The sequence below is a fragment of the Chrysochloris asiatica genome, unplaced genomic scaffold, assembly GCF_000296735.1.
Source record: "Chrysochloris asiatica unplaced genomic scaffold, ChrAsi1.0 scaffold00312, whole genome shotgun sequence".
Taxonomy (NCBI): Eukaryota; Metazoa; Chordata; class Mammalia; order Afrosoricida; family Chrysochloridae; genus Chrysochloris; species Chrysochloris asiatica.
The window spans coordinates 459,708-476,058 of record NW_006408830.1 but is presented as its reverse complement, the minus strand read 5'-3'; the positions used below and the strand labels follow the sequence as shown (position 1 = coordinate 476,058).

At 41.2% G+C, this 16,351-nt stretch overlaps 1 pseudogene; it reads right to left on the bottom strand.

Annotated features, from left to right (window-relative positions):
• Positions 1–4,032: 4,032 nt before the first annotated feature.
• Positions 4,033–16,351, bottom strand: part of LOC102833753 — a 25,479-nt pseudogene continuing 13,160 nt past the window's right edge.

The following is a 16,351-nucleotide window of genomic DNA, read 5'->3' as shown; positions in this document are numbered from 1 at the left end:
CCTATACAGGGTCGCTATGGGTCAGAATTGACTTGATTGCACTTAACTACAACTACCTACTGAGGTAGACTAGGAATAAGGAAGACGTGAACTACTTCTGAAAAAGCAGCCACTGTAAACCTTCTGAAGAGCAGTGAGAAATGATCTGATGATGAGCTCCGCAGGGTGGAAGGCACTCAAAATATGATGTAGAGGGTCAGCAAAAAAGGGGAAGACCCGATGACCTGGGTTGACACAGTGGTTGCCACGTTTATGGCTGTTGGTACATGTGAGGCCACTACGGTGGTTGTTGTCTCACTTGGGTGAAGGGCTCCCTTGTTTTCACTGACCCACTACCAAGCATGATGTCCTTTTCTAACAACTGGTTTTTACTGATGCGTTTTGCTGTTGTGAAGTGCCGTCGAGTTGGTTCCAACCAATAGCGACCCTGTATAGGGTTTCCAAGGAGCAGCTGGTGAGCTTGAACCACCAACCTTGCAGTTCAAACGGCTTTGGAGTGTGGCGCATTAACCCACAGCGCCACAATTTCAGTAATTTGCTGGAATGATGCAGAATTTAGGAAGTGCTTGACTAATGTTTGAATATAACGACAGGATACAAATCAGTACCAGCATAAAACAGAACCACACTTGGTGAGGTTTGCAGTGTCAAATGCTTTGTCCCCATGTCTCGAGCATGCCTTCTCTTCCATGCACATATGTCTCAACAACCAGAAATTTCTCCTTAACTTCAGCCTCCAAAGTTTTTCTTTATATAGGCAAGTTTGAATCATTGGTCAGAAGTTTGAATTCAGTCCCCATTCTGTCCGGATTTAGATAAAGGTAATGCTGATACCACATGGTGGGACTTTTGAGTCCCACACCTTGAATCACCTCATAAAGAGATGCTATACAGTGTTCTCTGGCATCCTCTAGGCATTGGAGACATTCTAAACATTCAGAAAATTATTTTTATAAAGTAATTATCATCACACAGGACTTGGAACCCCTATTCTGGGTCGCTATGAGTCGATGGCACTTAACAACAACTAAACAGGGAACAGTGTGAGCAATCACATTTTAACCAGTTAGTTGGATGTCTGGGTGACTCCAGGGTCCCCACATTTTTGGTTGGTGTCTATAATCCTGGGTATAGTTAGCATTCCTGAGCAGCCCTTTCATGTGTAATATTAGACTTTTTTCCTGTTGGTTAGTCAGAAGAGTTGCATTTACAGTTAGTTGGTGCTAGAGAAGATAGCTGGAGTTGGTATGAGAGGCAGATGGGCACAGAGGTAGAACTTTTAAGTTCTTATCTGGAGGGAGAGCAGGTTGAACACCAAGCCCTAAACTTGGGCACTGCTAGGAGCTGGTTATCACTAATAGAAAACAAAGATAAAAAGTCACACTTTGAGCATTATCAATTATCTACTTCAGATACCCCATTTTTGCCTGATATGTGCTAACGGAGCTGGGCCTTACATTTCTCCTTTGCCCGTTATCTGTGTATGGAGGACAATGGAGAACCCTGCAGGAAGAAGGGCTTTCATTTCCGGTTCTAGTGTGACCGCCTGCCAGGCTCCTGCAGAGGGCGCTGTTGTCCCTACTTTGCTCCCTGTGGGCTGTCTAGTGCAGGCTTCCGGCAGGTACAGTCTTCCCACAGTGCAGGGTTTCTCCAACTTCCAGCTGGGAAGTAGTAGCATCGCCTGAGCTCCCCACACTTGGGCCTCATCCAGATCCTGCACCCCACATACTCACCTCACAAATGCAGGGGTGCTTGTCAGGTGAGCTGTCAACCCAAATTCCTTACCTGAAGCCAGAGGCAAACAGAGTGCTATATTCCTGGAGAAAACAGCCTTTCCAGATCCCAGCAACAATAGGATTATACACCTGTTTGTTGTAGTTAAGTGCTGTTGAGTCAGTTTTGACTGATAGCAGTCCTCTACAGGGTTCAAGGAACGGCTGGTGGGCTTGAACCGCCAACCATGTGGTTAGCAGTCCACTGCGTGTCTTACAGCGCCCACTAGACTATAAAATGGCATAACTTCTTTGAGAAACAGACTGAAAGTTTCTTCTACAGGACTCATACACCTCCCGTGACACAGCAATCCCACTTACAGGGCACGGATGAGACAAATGAAACTTCATGTTCACATAAAACCTGTGCATTCATGTTTACAGCACTTTCTTTTATAAGACAAAACACTGGAAATGTAAATATTCTTATCCTGATAAATACACAAACTGTGCTATACAGTGATATACTACACAGCAATATAATGGAACAAACTATCGATAAATTCATCAATATAGATGAAGCTCAAATTCATGACAGTAAATGACAGGAACCAAACGCTACGCTGTTATGTAAAACATAACAAGTAAAGGGATTGGAACCAGGGATTCACGGCTAAAAACTGGCATCGCAAAGGAACTATTTGCGGGAAGAGAAGAGCTGTTTTGTATTTTCATTCTGGGATTGGTTATGTGACTTGGTGTATCAGTCTACTCAGACTACTGTACATTCCAAAAGGAAATTACTTTTAAAGCTAAACAATTATAAAGGTGATGAACTATGACAATAAAAAAGTTTCCAGTTAGGGAAAAGTAACAGCAAAGAAGTCACTTAGTCTCATCTTTGAGGCAGATCTCTACAGACTAGTTTATCAGTTATATATAAATTTTATATAACTGCCACCATTATAAATACGTTCTTTTAGACCCTGCCTATCATACAATGGATGGCGGCGTGGTGCTATAGGGTAAACACTGGACCTATAAGGTCAGCATTGAAAATCAACAGTTATTCCTTGGAAACCCTATACAGGGTCACTATGAGTCAGAACTGACTCGACAGCGCTAACAACAACATCACACATTAAGCTGCTTCTCTTCCTGTGTACTGAATTTTTCTGAGGAAATCTATTTAGCAGCAGTATAATATTGTGACCTGTAGCCAAGTTCATGTCAAACTCCCTTTATCTAAAAATTCCCTTCCTCTTGGATACTGAAACCATGTCCCCTGTTTCACTATTTCTGTAATCTAGCATGATCATTGAGGTACACCATGACAGTGGCCAGGGGTCAATTAGATGAATTCTGCTACCTATAGTCACTGTTTCCCAAGCTCCTTACATGAAAATTCATGGAAGGTCCTGGTTCACCATAGGGCAGAATAGCTCTGTAAACACCTTTAGCAGGTATGCCCCCCAGGTGTAGCAGTAGCCACTGTAGGGTCCAATCTAGCAGATGTAGCTTCAACTGGCCTCGTACACGCTCCTGGAACCACAAAATGACCCAGAGCGGCACAGTTTCAAAACCCAGGTTCTGTGTCTGTGATGACAAGCCCAGTGCCTCCAGGTTAGGTTAGGGGTCTGTGTGGGCTCATCTCCACAGATCTCAAATGAGAGTCCTTGTTCCACACAAATCCTGCTTCTCACAGCACCAGTTCACAGGGACATTCCTGGGAACTGGGAGGATGCGGGTTAGCATTTTCTGTGCTGGTTCCTCAGTAAAACAGGAATAACACTTGTGGATGCTATATAAAAGAGAAATGTACAGCAGTATACACATGGGATATAGTCCAGATTCTTCGATGCGCTAAATCATTAGAGTAGTGAAATTCTGAGTGATTTTAGTTTTTCTTATAAATTTCTGTTAAAACCAAATACTTCTACAATGAGAACCAACTGCTTTATAATTAGCAAACGCTCAAAAACTTGAAAAACATCGTTGATTTAAAAAACAAACAAACATACATAGTTGAGACACCAAGGGTTGATGAGACTTTGTAATAGAGAACATTTTTATATAGTGGAACTAAAATTACATTTTGATACTAATCCAAAGTCATGTACTACAACTGAGCTCCTCGGCTCATAGTTACAGACTGTCTGGTGTGTGAGGTCTGACACTAGTCCTAAGGAGGGTCCACACTGAAGGCTTTCCTTGTCTTTAACATTCACAGGGTCAGTCACATGTGTAATATGTACATGAGTGCTGTTCCATGCACCTTCACATGTTTACAAACAGTGGACAGAGAACTGAAGATGCTCCTTCATTCCTTTCATTCATAAGGCTGCTTTCTTCTGTGAGTTCTTAAATGTCTAGTGAGGGCTGAGGGCCAATTAAAAGCTTTCCTACAGTCTTCACATTTGTAAGGCCTCTCTCCTTTGTGGATTCTCATGTGTTTAGTGAGGGATGAGGAACAACTAAAGGCTTTCCCACATTCCTTACATTCATAAGGCTTCTCTCCGCTGTGGGTTCTTATGTGTTTACTGAGGGATGAGGACTGACTGAAGGCTTTCCCACATTCCTTACACTCATAAGGCCTCTCTCCACTGTGAATTCTTAAATGCCTAGTGAGGGCTGAGGGCCAACTAAAGGCTTTCTGGCATTCTTGACATTCATAAGGTCTCTCTCCTCTGTGAGTTCTTATATGGCTAGTGAGGTGTGAGGATCGACTAAAGGCTTTCTGGCATTCTTTACACTCATAAGGCCTCTCTCCTCTGTGAGTTCTTATATGTCTATTGAGGGGTGAGATATCGCAAAAGGACTTCCCGCATTCCTTACATTCATAAGGCTTCTCTCCACTGTGAACTCTCATATGTGTAGTGAAGGATGAGGAATAAAAAAATGCTTTTCCGCATTCCTGACATTCATAAGGTCTCTCTCCACTGTGAGTTCTTACATGTGTCCTAAGGCTTGAGGACCTAGTAAATGCTTTCCCACATTCCTTACATTCATGAGGCCTCTGTCCACTGTGAGTTTTTTTATGCTTCCGAAGGGAAGAGGGGCAAGTGAAGGCTTTCCCACATTCCTTACATTCATAAGGCCTCTCTCCACTGTGAATTCTTAAGTGTTTACTGAGAAATGAGGAACGACCCAAGTTTTTCCGACTTTGAGTGTTTTTATGTTCAACAAGAACTGAGGCATCACCAATGACTTTCCCAAATCTGTTACATTTACATGGTATCTCTGTAGTGTGAGTGCTTCTGTGTGTGATGAGGGAGGAGGAACAACTACAGACCCCCCCACAGTCCTTTCGTGGACAAAGTTTCTCTCCAGTAAGAGTTTTTGCGTGAGTTCTTATGTAAGAGGAACAACTGCATGCTACTCCACATTCCTTACACAGAGAGGTGTGAGCGATGATGTGATGATTACATGAATGATCCATGGGGGCTTCTCCACACTCGTGGCAGTCAGAATATACTCTAGCCAGAATTCTTTGGCGCCTGATAAGATTTGTAATCTGGATCAAAGGTTTGCCACATTCATTATCTTCTTTACTTTCATTCATCTTCTCTTCTTTTCTTCCATGGAGGACTGTATGCCTTCTGTTCACAATAGGCAGCATGGTGTTAGAATTAAATGTCTCATTTTACAGTTACCATATACAGTAATATTATGTTTTCTGCCCTGAGTTGTATCATATTGAGTGGGTTAAATCATCTGAGATAAATCCATTACTGTGCAATCTCATTGCTATCAAGTCAATTACAAATCAATGCCATCCTATAGACCAGAAGAGGACTGCCGTATAGGGTTTCCAAGGCTGTAATCTTCACAGAAGTAGATGGCCACATCTTTCAGCTAAGCACTTAATCACTGCACTACCAGACTCTGGTAGCACAGTGGTTATGAATCAGGCTGCAAACCTTAAGGTTAGCAGTTTGAAACTACCAGCTGCTCCACAGGAGAAAGATGAGGCTTTCTGCTCCCACAAAGATTTACAGCCTCAGAAACTCTGTACAGGGTCACTATGGGTTGGAACCGACTCGATGGCACTTCACAACAACAACAACAACAACCAGACATTACAACTTATTAGTGGTATTTTCTGATAACTCTGTACCAGTGAAATATGTTTCTAATACTCAGTCTGTTTCATTTTTATGGCAATGTTTTGTTAAAATTATATGAACACATTACTACAATCAAATTTCTCTCTCCCGTCATTGACCATAAGACTTTCTCGTGAATCAGTGCTCACTCATGGGAATGACACTCACCTCGCATGTGTCCCCTGGTCACTGTGCTGATCGTAGTTACCACAAAATCCTCTCAGCATGGCAGGCGAGGAGTCATTCATGAATTCTAATATTCTGTGTTGATCATTATCCTGTTGAGAAACTGACCCAGTAACTTTAAGTGGGGTTACAAAACAATATAAAACAAGAGTCAGGAAACCTACTGAGGAGTAAGGCATTTGTGAGTACAGGAAGACTTTGAGGAGTTGGGGTATTCTAAGATTTGGGGCAGTGGTAAAAGGAGGAAGGGATTTACTAAGAAATCGTCCCATGACAAGTGACAGGGACATAAGTAGCATGTTCAGGAGGAGAAGAAAATCAGACCCTGGAAACGATGCATGCGAGCACGGGGCGTATTACAAGATGAAGTGGGGAACACAGAAAGCATGAAAGGATTCATGGAAAACCAAAAAAGCAAGCTCAGGTAAGTATGGAAATTCAGGCTCCTCAAACCAAAAGACGGGTTTTTTTGTTGTTTTGTTTTTTAAATGTTTTATTGTGAATTATGTGATTGTTTACATGGGAGGACATTAGTTTTACATTCATCCTATCGTATATCATTTCATTGCCATGGTTACAATCCCCTCCATGCATCATCAACAAAACAAAGGATATACCCTGCAAGCCTGCCCCTTGGTTGTCAGCACACAGACCCTCTCCCTCTCTGTGTCTAAAGTCCCCAGCTGCTCCATCTCTCTACATCATCGTCTCTGCCTCCATCTCAGGGATCACTGCTTCTCTAGGTAGGGTCCTGCTCTCTGCTCTTTTCCCTTGATGGTCCCAGGGACCTCCGTTCCTAGACTGCAAAGTCAACCAATCCCCTCCTTTTGCTACAAAATGTCTACCTTTACCTTTCCAGCCCTCACAGTAAGTCCTGATAACAATTATTCACTATTGTATCACAAGAGACCTATCCGCATTTCCTTTCATCAGTTTTTGAATTGATTTAATCAGATAAGATTCCCTCCTCCATTAGGCTCGTCCTTCATAGTTCTTGCCTTATCAGTGTTTCCTGACACAGCAACTGTGGGGAAGTGTTCCTGTCAATGTTGGTTAAGCGTCACTGAGTCGGTTCCAACTCACAGCAACCTGGTATATTGTTTCCAAGGGGCGGATGGTTTGAACTGCTGACCTTGTGGTTCAGTGGTTTGTCCTACAGCGCCCACGCCAGGGCTCCCTGGGTGAGTCTTAACCTCACTGAACTGAGTGAGGCTGATCAGGGGCTCATGAGGAAAGCTAGATCACGAGGGCACACAGTGGGCAACAATATTCGCCTGACCTGGGAAAAGACTTTGATCTCCAGAGTCTCTATAGATGGACAGGTGTGAGTTTATTTATGGCAAACTAGTCACACTTGATTTGTAATAAACTTAGTAAAACCCTAACAAGGTCCCAGGCCACAAATCTCAATGCCACAAGGTGAACCCTGAAGCCAACTGACTACACAGAAAGAGTTTCAAGGTTTTTTACCAGGAGAGACATAAAGTCAGCTTAGTAGTGGATTTCTGTTTTCAGGAGGAAGCCATTAGAGTGCAAGGTTCATAATGGTAGTGAATGTATCTGTCCTACTTTAAAAAGTTCATGGAAAAATTCCCTTATATTTTAATGGTTAGTTTCCACAAACTTTTTGAAATTACCTTATATTTGGAAAAACGAATACAATAGATTTAATGACTAAAGTTAAAAAAAAAAGTAAGAAAAATGAAGTCCACCTTACCAACAGAGGTCAGGTTCCTGAAGGTTTCCTTCATCACATCTCTATAGAGTTTCCTCTGAGCAAGATCCAGCCATGCCCACTCTTCCTGGGTAAAATCCACGGCCACATCATCAAACACCACTGAGTCCTAAAACATTCCACATATTCTACATCAGAGAAGTCCCACTGTGTGCAAAAAAGTACCACAGGTGAGGCTGTCAGACCAGGGTTGTGTCAAATTCACACAAAAGATTACATGGTGTTCTGTGCTCTACTCTAGAGTTTTCTGGCCAGTCTCTTCCCCTTTCTGTCTACATTTATACCCTGATTCTTGATTTTCATCTCCTAAGTTTAATAGTATTTCTAAGATCCTGAACTTTTCTCTCCATGGTATGATTATGATCATTTTTTCTTCTTTTTTTCTCTCTACCTTTATTGTCTAGAACAACTAGAACACCTAGCAAACAGTAGAAAAATCCTCCACAAACGTTGGATCTATTTCTACATTTAGGTCATCATTTCCTTGTGGAAAAAATATTTCATCTTCTTCCATAAAACCGACCTTAACATTCAACACAATATGAAGTACAGGGTGAGATCAGAATGAAATATTAATAACTAGGAAACACTAACAGAATGGCAGATTTTTATTTTCACCTGCTACGGGAGGGCCAAGGTCCTAAACAAACAGGCAACATAGATCTGAGATGCTCGTAATTTCCTGAACAATCAGGTCATTAGGAGGTGACAGAAGCAGCTATTTTAAGAGACTCCTCTTTTAGATAATTATGAATTTTTACATGTTTGTCACCTATTTTTTTTAATAACTCAGCACTAGTGCTGACATGCTTTCTCACTGTTCATGGAGACAGGCAAGGGGAGTGAGAAGTTACACAGAGCTCAGGTGAGAAACAGAGAACAGGAGAATCCAGGTCTCCACACAACTCTCAAACTTTGTAGCCAATTAAGAATGACACCTGCCCTTCATAAAGGTATGCCCAGGCACCTACACAAACACGCTAGTAGTGTAGGGTGAAAAAAGGGCCTATTTTTACAAAGGCCATAATGGAGACCCTTTTATTTGTTGGGAATGAAGACTAAGTTAAGTTTCCTATTCTGTAAACGAGTTAATTTAAGTGCAGAAGATTTAGTGGTTAATTTGCCCAGCAATCCTAAGAAATTTGCACCCTAATTTACTTCAAACTTTTCTCCAGTAACAGCCCCTGAAAGGCACATAAGTATGACAACTCGAACACTGGGAAACTGGAACCTCCCAGGTAATAGTGTCTTTAACTTTGAAACAGGCTGAATGAACTGGCATCCAAATGCCAGGAGAAGAGATAAGGCTGATAAGGGGGCACTTCTGATGCTAAGATTGGACTCCACAACAGAACAGACATAAAACAGAAAAGCTCTTGTCAGGGCAGTAGTAGGTGAAGTGAATTGTCTAGGTTATCATTCCTGGTATGATGGTGTCAAAATAAACTTCCATCTTCAGGCAAAATTGAAATTTCCTCCATTGCAGTGAACCAGGTAAATATTAAAGGTATCAGAAACCTATATGGTAAATGGGAGGAGGGGGGAAAGAAAGATAAAATGCTTGACATACATCTTGCCTCTGGTAAGGGTGATGTGATAAACATCGTTAGGAACAGTTAGTGGTGATGACTGTAACTAATGGCACGGAACTGTACATGTGAACACTGTGAATGCCACATGTCTTGTTACCTGTACCTTCACAAGAAAGAAAAAAAAGGTAACATCCATTATGATGCTGCAGGATAAACAATGGACTACAAGGTCGGTTTGAACTGTAAGGCCAGCAGTTCAAACCCACCAGCTGCTCCTCAGAAACCCTATAAAGGGTTGCTATGAGTTGGAACTGACTTGATGTCACCTAATAACAGCAACAATGATAAAAATGTTCCATTTATTGAGCAACTACAATGTGGGAAAGGTTTTGCAAAAGCATGTGACCCAACAGTTCATTTGTTTCTCATAGTACATTGAAAACATACTATTTGAAACAATTCATGCTCAATGTTCTCCAATTAAGAATGTGGCTAAGCTAGGTTCAGAATGCAGGCCAATTTGTTCTTGATGCCTAAATTCCTCACAACTCCATGTCTGTTCTTTTGTGGACAGCTTTTTTGTTGTTTTGACTCTTATTCTCCAATAAAACTATGGATGGCCTAGAGCCCAGATGGGCATTAGGGACAGGAGACAAAGAAAACATTCAATTCAGACAACCTCGAGTTCTTTCCCCTGGCAAAGCCTGGCACCTCAGACAGCATGCTTACCTCAGTGCCTCATCCTGGTTTCTACATTTAATACAATTGACTTAGGTAAGATTTACATATAAAGCCTACTTCATGTGAACAATGAACAATGAAGGAAACAGAAATATCTGGGTGCACATGGATCATAAATTCTATGGGTATGGACAGTAATTCAACAAATAAAATATACCACTCAGTTGAGTTGTTGTTGTTGTTAGGTGCCGTGGAGTCGGTTCCGACTCATAGCGACCCTACACAGGGTTTCCGAGGCTGTAAATCTTTACGGGAGCAGAAAGCCTCATCTTTCTCCCACGGAACATCTGGTAGTTTTGAACTGCTGACCTTGCGGCTTGCAGCCCGATTCATAACCACTACGCTACCAGAGCTCCTTAGTGAGTTCCTCTGTGTCTTTTACTGGGCTCCATTTACTCAGTTGAGTAAGTTCTATGGAAAATGGAGCCCAGTATCAGATACAGAGGAACTTACACACATATATATTTATTCTTAGTGCAGAGAAGTCAGAAAAGCCACATAGCCGTATCAGAAAACACACAGTGAAAGTTGGCCTGTTAAGATACAAGAAAATTGCACTTTCAATTTAAAAAATTAGAACCAGATAGTGATAATTTTACAAACAATTAGATTTCAGATGGTCGATTTCAACAAGTCCCAACACAAAATCACCGGGGTGGGAAGAGAAGGAGGGGAAATCAGACACATATTAACTTGGGTGAATTAAAAATGAAAAAATGGTGACTGTACAGTATTGTAATTAAGATAAGGTAAGGATCTTTTAGCTAGAGACACACATAAAGCTCTTAGCAGAGCACCTGGAACATCCTAAGTTCTCAATGTGTGTTACAATTGTTATTGTGGGAAAAAGACTGCAACATGCAAAATACACAAAAAGCTAAAATTCTGATATATTGGAAAGAAAAAGATAAAAATCTTCAACTGAAAAATGAGCAAACCCCACCAATGGACAATTCCTTCACAATTAAAACAAATTCAAATTACCAATAAATATATGAAGAAAAAACACACATACACATCTGCCTATAAAGGCACAGGAGACAAAGGGCTCTGCCTCCCTACACTGTCCAGCAGAGCGTGGAAACACTGCTTACTCCAACAAAGAAAGAAAGTTTATTAGCAGTCAGTTCAAGCTCACCAGCTGCTCCTCGGAAACCCTATACAGGGTCACTATGAGTCGGAATGGACTTGAAGGCACTTAACAACAACTGAAGTCCTGCTATGCACTGCAGGATAAGCACATAACCACAAGGTCTGTCTGAACCAAAGGTTGGAGGTTCAAACTCAACAGTCGCTCCTTGAAAACCCTATACTGGGTCGCTATGAGTCGGTACCAATTTGATGGAACGTAAGAACAACAACAAATATAAATTGGGATTCTGGGAGAAGAAAGCAGCATATGGCGAATGGTGCTGGCAAAACTGGATATTTAGTTGTAGAAGAATGAAACAGGACCAATAACACACTATATATAAACACAAATTCAAGATAGATCAAAGACCCAAATGTAAAACCCAGAATTATAAAGATCATGAATGGAAAACCAGAGACAAACTTAGGGGCCCTACTGTTGTTAAACACTGTCAAGTAGGATGTGACTCATAGTAACCCTGTATACAGTTTCCAAGGAGGGGCTGGTGAGATTGAACTGCTAATCTTGCAGTTCAAACTGACCTTGCAGTCCAGTGCATTAAACCGGAGCATCATATTAGGACTCCAGGGGCCCTACTATGTGACATAATCCCAAGAGGATAAACCACTGCTGGAGCCAAGATAGAGGTTGGAAAAGTTAAAAATGAATTCACAAATAACATGAAGTTCAGTCTAGATCTGCTGCGAGTTAAAAATACTGGGGACCCCGGTTAAACTTTTCTTAGTTTTATTTCCAGGAGCCCTACCAGGTACTCATAGTAAAGATCATGCAAAAATCCCCTTATACTTCCAGCAGGGGAAGAAGAAAAGTCGTGGTCTAAGAAATACGCTCAAAGCATTCTGTTCTTAATGAGGTCTGACTTCAAAGGAAACTATGTTAACTGAGCTTTAACCAACTGCAGAAAACAGACGCGACCCAGAGGGGCAGATTAAGTAGTGTAGCTGATATGTCTCTAGAGACTAAGTGACCTGGGAAAGAGAAATACAAACTCTAAGCCTATCTAGAATTCCTGTCTCATCTAGGGATTAGGGGAAGCTGAAGTGGTCCAAGTCTAGGAGCATAGGCTCACTGAAAACCCTGAAATCTAACCACTGTTGTTTAGTGCCATCAAGTAAATTCCAACTCATAGTGCCCCGACATAGAGTTTCTGAGGAGCAGCTTGGCCATTTGAACTGACTTTTGGTTTGCAGTCCAGTACTTATTTTACAGCGCCATATCAAGTGTTCAAAATCTACCCATAGGGCTATAGAATGCTTCCTTTCTCCCTACACTTTGACCACCACATCAATATGGGTACCTTTCATAATGATATGGTTAAAATGAAACAAACTTAATATTTAAGTCCTTATTTAAGAATACTCCTCTTGTTGTTAAGTGCTGTCAAGTTAGTTCCGACTCACAGTGACCCTGTATGAGGTTTCTAAGAGCAGCTGGTACGTCTGTACAATTCTCTAGGGAAGCGCAAAGATAAGAGGGGAGGCACAGAAGAAGAAATTTTGGTGCCTCAGACCAATAGCTACAGCAAACACAGCTTAACTTCTGGCCAGATATACATGAAAACACACACAAAAGGCATATTTACTACAGTTTCTCTTACCCACTACATCATGCCAATGTTTCAAAAAAAAAATAGAAGGGATACTGAAAATACAGCTTGAAAAGAAAACGCAAGTACTGTAAGACTTAGATATAGCTAATATTGTGGATTTATCAGATAGTAAATTAAAACAACAATGATCCAGATGATAAGGTCTGCAATAAAAAACAGTAGCGCACTTGCAAGAACAGAGGCTAATGTGAGCAAAGATGTGAAAACGATACAAAAGTCCACAAGAAATAACAGAAATCAAAAACAGTTTAACAGAAATGAAGAATGTCTTTAATGGAATCAGCAATAGAAGAGACATAGTTGAGGAAAAAAATTCAGTAAGCTTAAAGGTATGTCAACCAACATCTAAAATGGAATGCAGAGAAAAAAGAATCTGGGAAATAAAAGGTTAGAAACAAAGAGGAAGGATCATTAGTTGGGAAATATGGATTTGGTGATTAAAAACAATGCTAGAGATTGCATGATAGAATTTTGCAAGACCCATGACTTCTTCATTGCAAATACCTTTTATAAACAACATAAAAGATGACTATACACATGGACCGCAACAGAAGGAATACACAGAAATCAAACTGACTACATTTGTGGGAAGAGACAGTGGAAAAGTTCAATATCATCAGTTAAAACAGGGCTAGGAACAGACCATCAACTACTCATATGCAAGTTCAGGCTGAAGCTGAAGAAAATGAAAACAAGTCAATAAGCTCCAAAATATGACCTACTACATATGCCACCTGAGTTTAAAGACCATCTTAAGAACAGATTTGATGAATTCTACACCAATGACCAGAACAGTTGTGGAATGACATCAAGAACATCACACAGGAAGAAAACAAAAGGTCATTAAGAAGGCAAGAAAGAAGAAAAAGATCAAATTGGATGTCAGAGGAGACTCCGAAGCTTGCTCTCCAGCATAGAGATGCTAAATCAAATAGAAGAAATGAGGAAAGATCTGAACAGAAAATTTCAAAGGGCAGCTGGAGAAGACAAAGTCAAGTATTATAATGAAATGTGCAAAGACCTGGTGTTAGAAAAACAAAGGGGAAGAGCACACTCAGCATTTCTCAAAGTGAAAGAACTGAAGAAGAAACTCAAGCCTTGACTTGCAATACTGAAGGAATTCTATGGAGCAAATATTGAATGACGTAAAAGAAGATGAAAGAAAATACACAGAGTCACTGTACCAAAAAGAAATGGTCAATGTTCAACTAATTCAAAAGGTAGCATATAATAAAGAGTCAGTGGTACTGAAGGAAGAAGTCCAAGATGAACAGAAATCTTTCAACAAACTGATGCAGCACTGGAGATACTTAACTCATCTATGCCAAGAAATCAGGATAGATAGGAAGGGGGTCCATATTTGTGCCCATTGTAAAGAAAGGTGATCCAAAGGAATGCAGAAACCATCAGACAATATAATTAATATTTACATACAAGTAAAATTTTGCTGAGGACAATTAAAAAATGTTTGCAACAGTGCATCAATAGGGAGCCGTCTGAGATTCGAGCCATATTCAGACAAAGACATGGAAAACAGACATGAAGACAGATTTTTTAAAAAATGTTTTATTGTGAATTATGTGACAGTTTACATGGGAGAACATTAGCTTTACATTCATCCTATTGTACATCGTTTCATTGCCATGGTTACAATCCCCTCCACGCATCACCACACAGCCCCTCTCCCTCTCTGGGTCTAGAGTCCCCAGCTGCTTCATCTCTCCACGTCGTCTTTGTCAACATTTCTGGTGTCACTGTTTCTCTAGGTAGGGTCCCACACTCTGCTCTTCTCTTTTGATGGTCCCAGGGACCTCTGTTCCTGGACTACAAAGTCAACCACTCCCCTCCTTTTGCTACAAAATGTCTACCTTTACATTTCCAACCCTCACCGTCAGTCCTGAAAGCAATTATTCACTATTGCACCATAAGTGACCTATCCCCATCTCCTTTCATCAGCCCCTGCCCAGACAGACTGGATACTACTCAGTGGAGATTCTACCTTCCTCTGCGCCCTCTGGATCTAGGCTCCCTCTTGAAAGCTTGTAAGCCAGTCACTTCTTGCCTTTGTAGACCCCACCCCCATTTTGGGTAGCCAATGCCCAAGTTGCCCATCCCTGTCTACCTTGTGTACTGAGGGGATGGGAATGATTCTTGATGTAAAGATTTGTTCCTTCTTTTGAGCTACTGCATCCATAGGTGTAGGTCAAGTTCATCAAATTGTATCAGATTTCTCTTTTTTTCTTCTTCTTTCTTCTTCTAGTTGAGCTCTGATCATCCAGTCATTGAAGCCAGGTCAAGTGGGTATCATCTGCAGATGTGGGTATTCTTATGCATATGCCCTTTCTTCTTATCAGCTGGACACTTCACTCTCCATTCTAGTCCTCTGTGGCTATGTCACTGACTTTGGGCCCAAGAGTCCCCAGGTCTTGCCACACTGCTGGCCAACTAGGTCTCCACCTGGGTTCACAGGAGTCTATTGAACGTTGTAGGGCTTAGCTCGCAGATGAAGACAGATCTTGATGAAAGCAGAAAATACTAGAAAGATGTGTACCTTTGCTTTATCGATTATGCAAAGGCTTTCAAACATGGCAAGATTGTAGAAAGACTCATTAACAGCCTGCTATATGAGTGAATAAGGAGGATCGTAGAAGAATTGATGCTTTTGAGTTATGGTGTTGGAGGAGAATATTGAAAGTGCCATGGGCTGCCAGAAGAACCAATAGATCTGTTTTGGAAGAAGTACAGCAAGAGTGCTCCTCAGATGACCAAACTTAGTCTCTAATACTTCGGACATAGTGTCAGGAGGGACCAGTCACTAGAGAAGAATATCATGTTTAGTAAGGTGGAGGGTCAGAGGAAAAGAGGAAGACCCCCAACAAGATGGATTGGCCAAGTGGCAGCATCGATGGACTCAAGTGTGGCCACAATAGTGAAGTTGGCCCAGGATTGGGCAGTGTTTCATTCTGCTGTGCATAAGGTCGCTATGGGTTACTACTGACTCAATGGAACCTAACAACAACATATGCAAAATGAAACAGGCTTGATTGCTGAAAGTGAAGAAGACTTAAAATACTTTAATGAAGATTAAAGACTAAAGCCTTCAGCATGGGTTGTACCTCATGTAAAGAAAACAAAAATCCTTACAACTGGACCAAAATACAAGAGACAAAGTCTCACATTCCTTGCTTCTAAGGAGCATTCTGGCTGTACTTCTTCCAACACAGATTTGTTTGTTCTTCTGGCAGTCCATGGAATGTTCTATAATCGTCTCCAATACCAACCAAATGCATTGATTCTTCTATGGTCTTACCTAGTCATTGTCCAACATTTCCTCATGCATATAAAGTTATTGAAAATGCCATAGATTGGGTTAGGCACACCTTAGTCCTCAAATTGATATCTTTGCTCTTTAGCACTTTAAATAGCTCTTTTGCAGCAGATATGCTTAACTTGGAGTTCTGGTGTGGCACTGTGGGTTAATGTGCTAGACTGCAAGGTCGGTTTGAACTGCAAGTAGGTAGTTTAAGCTCACCAGCTGCTCCACAGAAACCCTATACAGGTCGCTATCAGTTGGAAC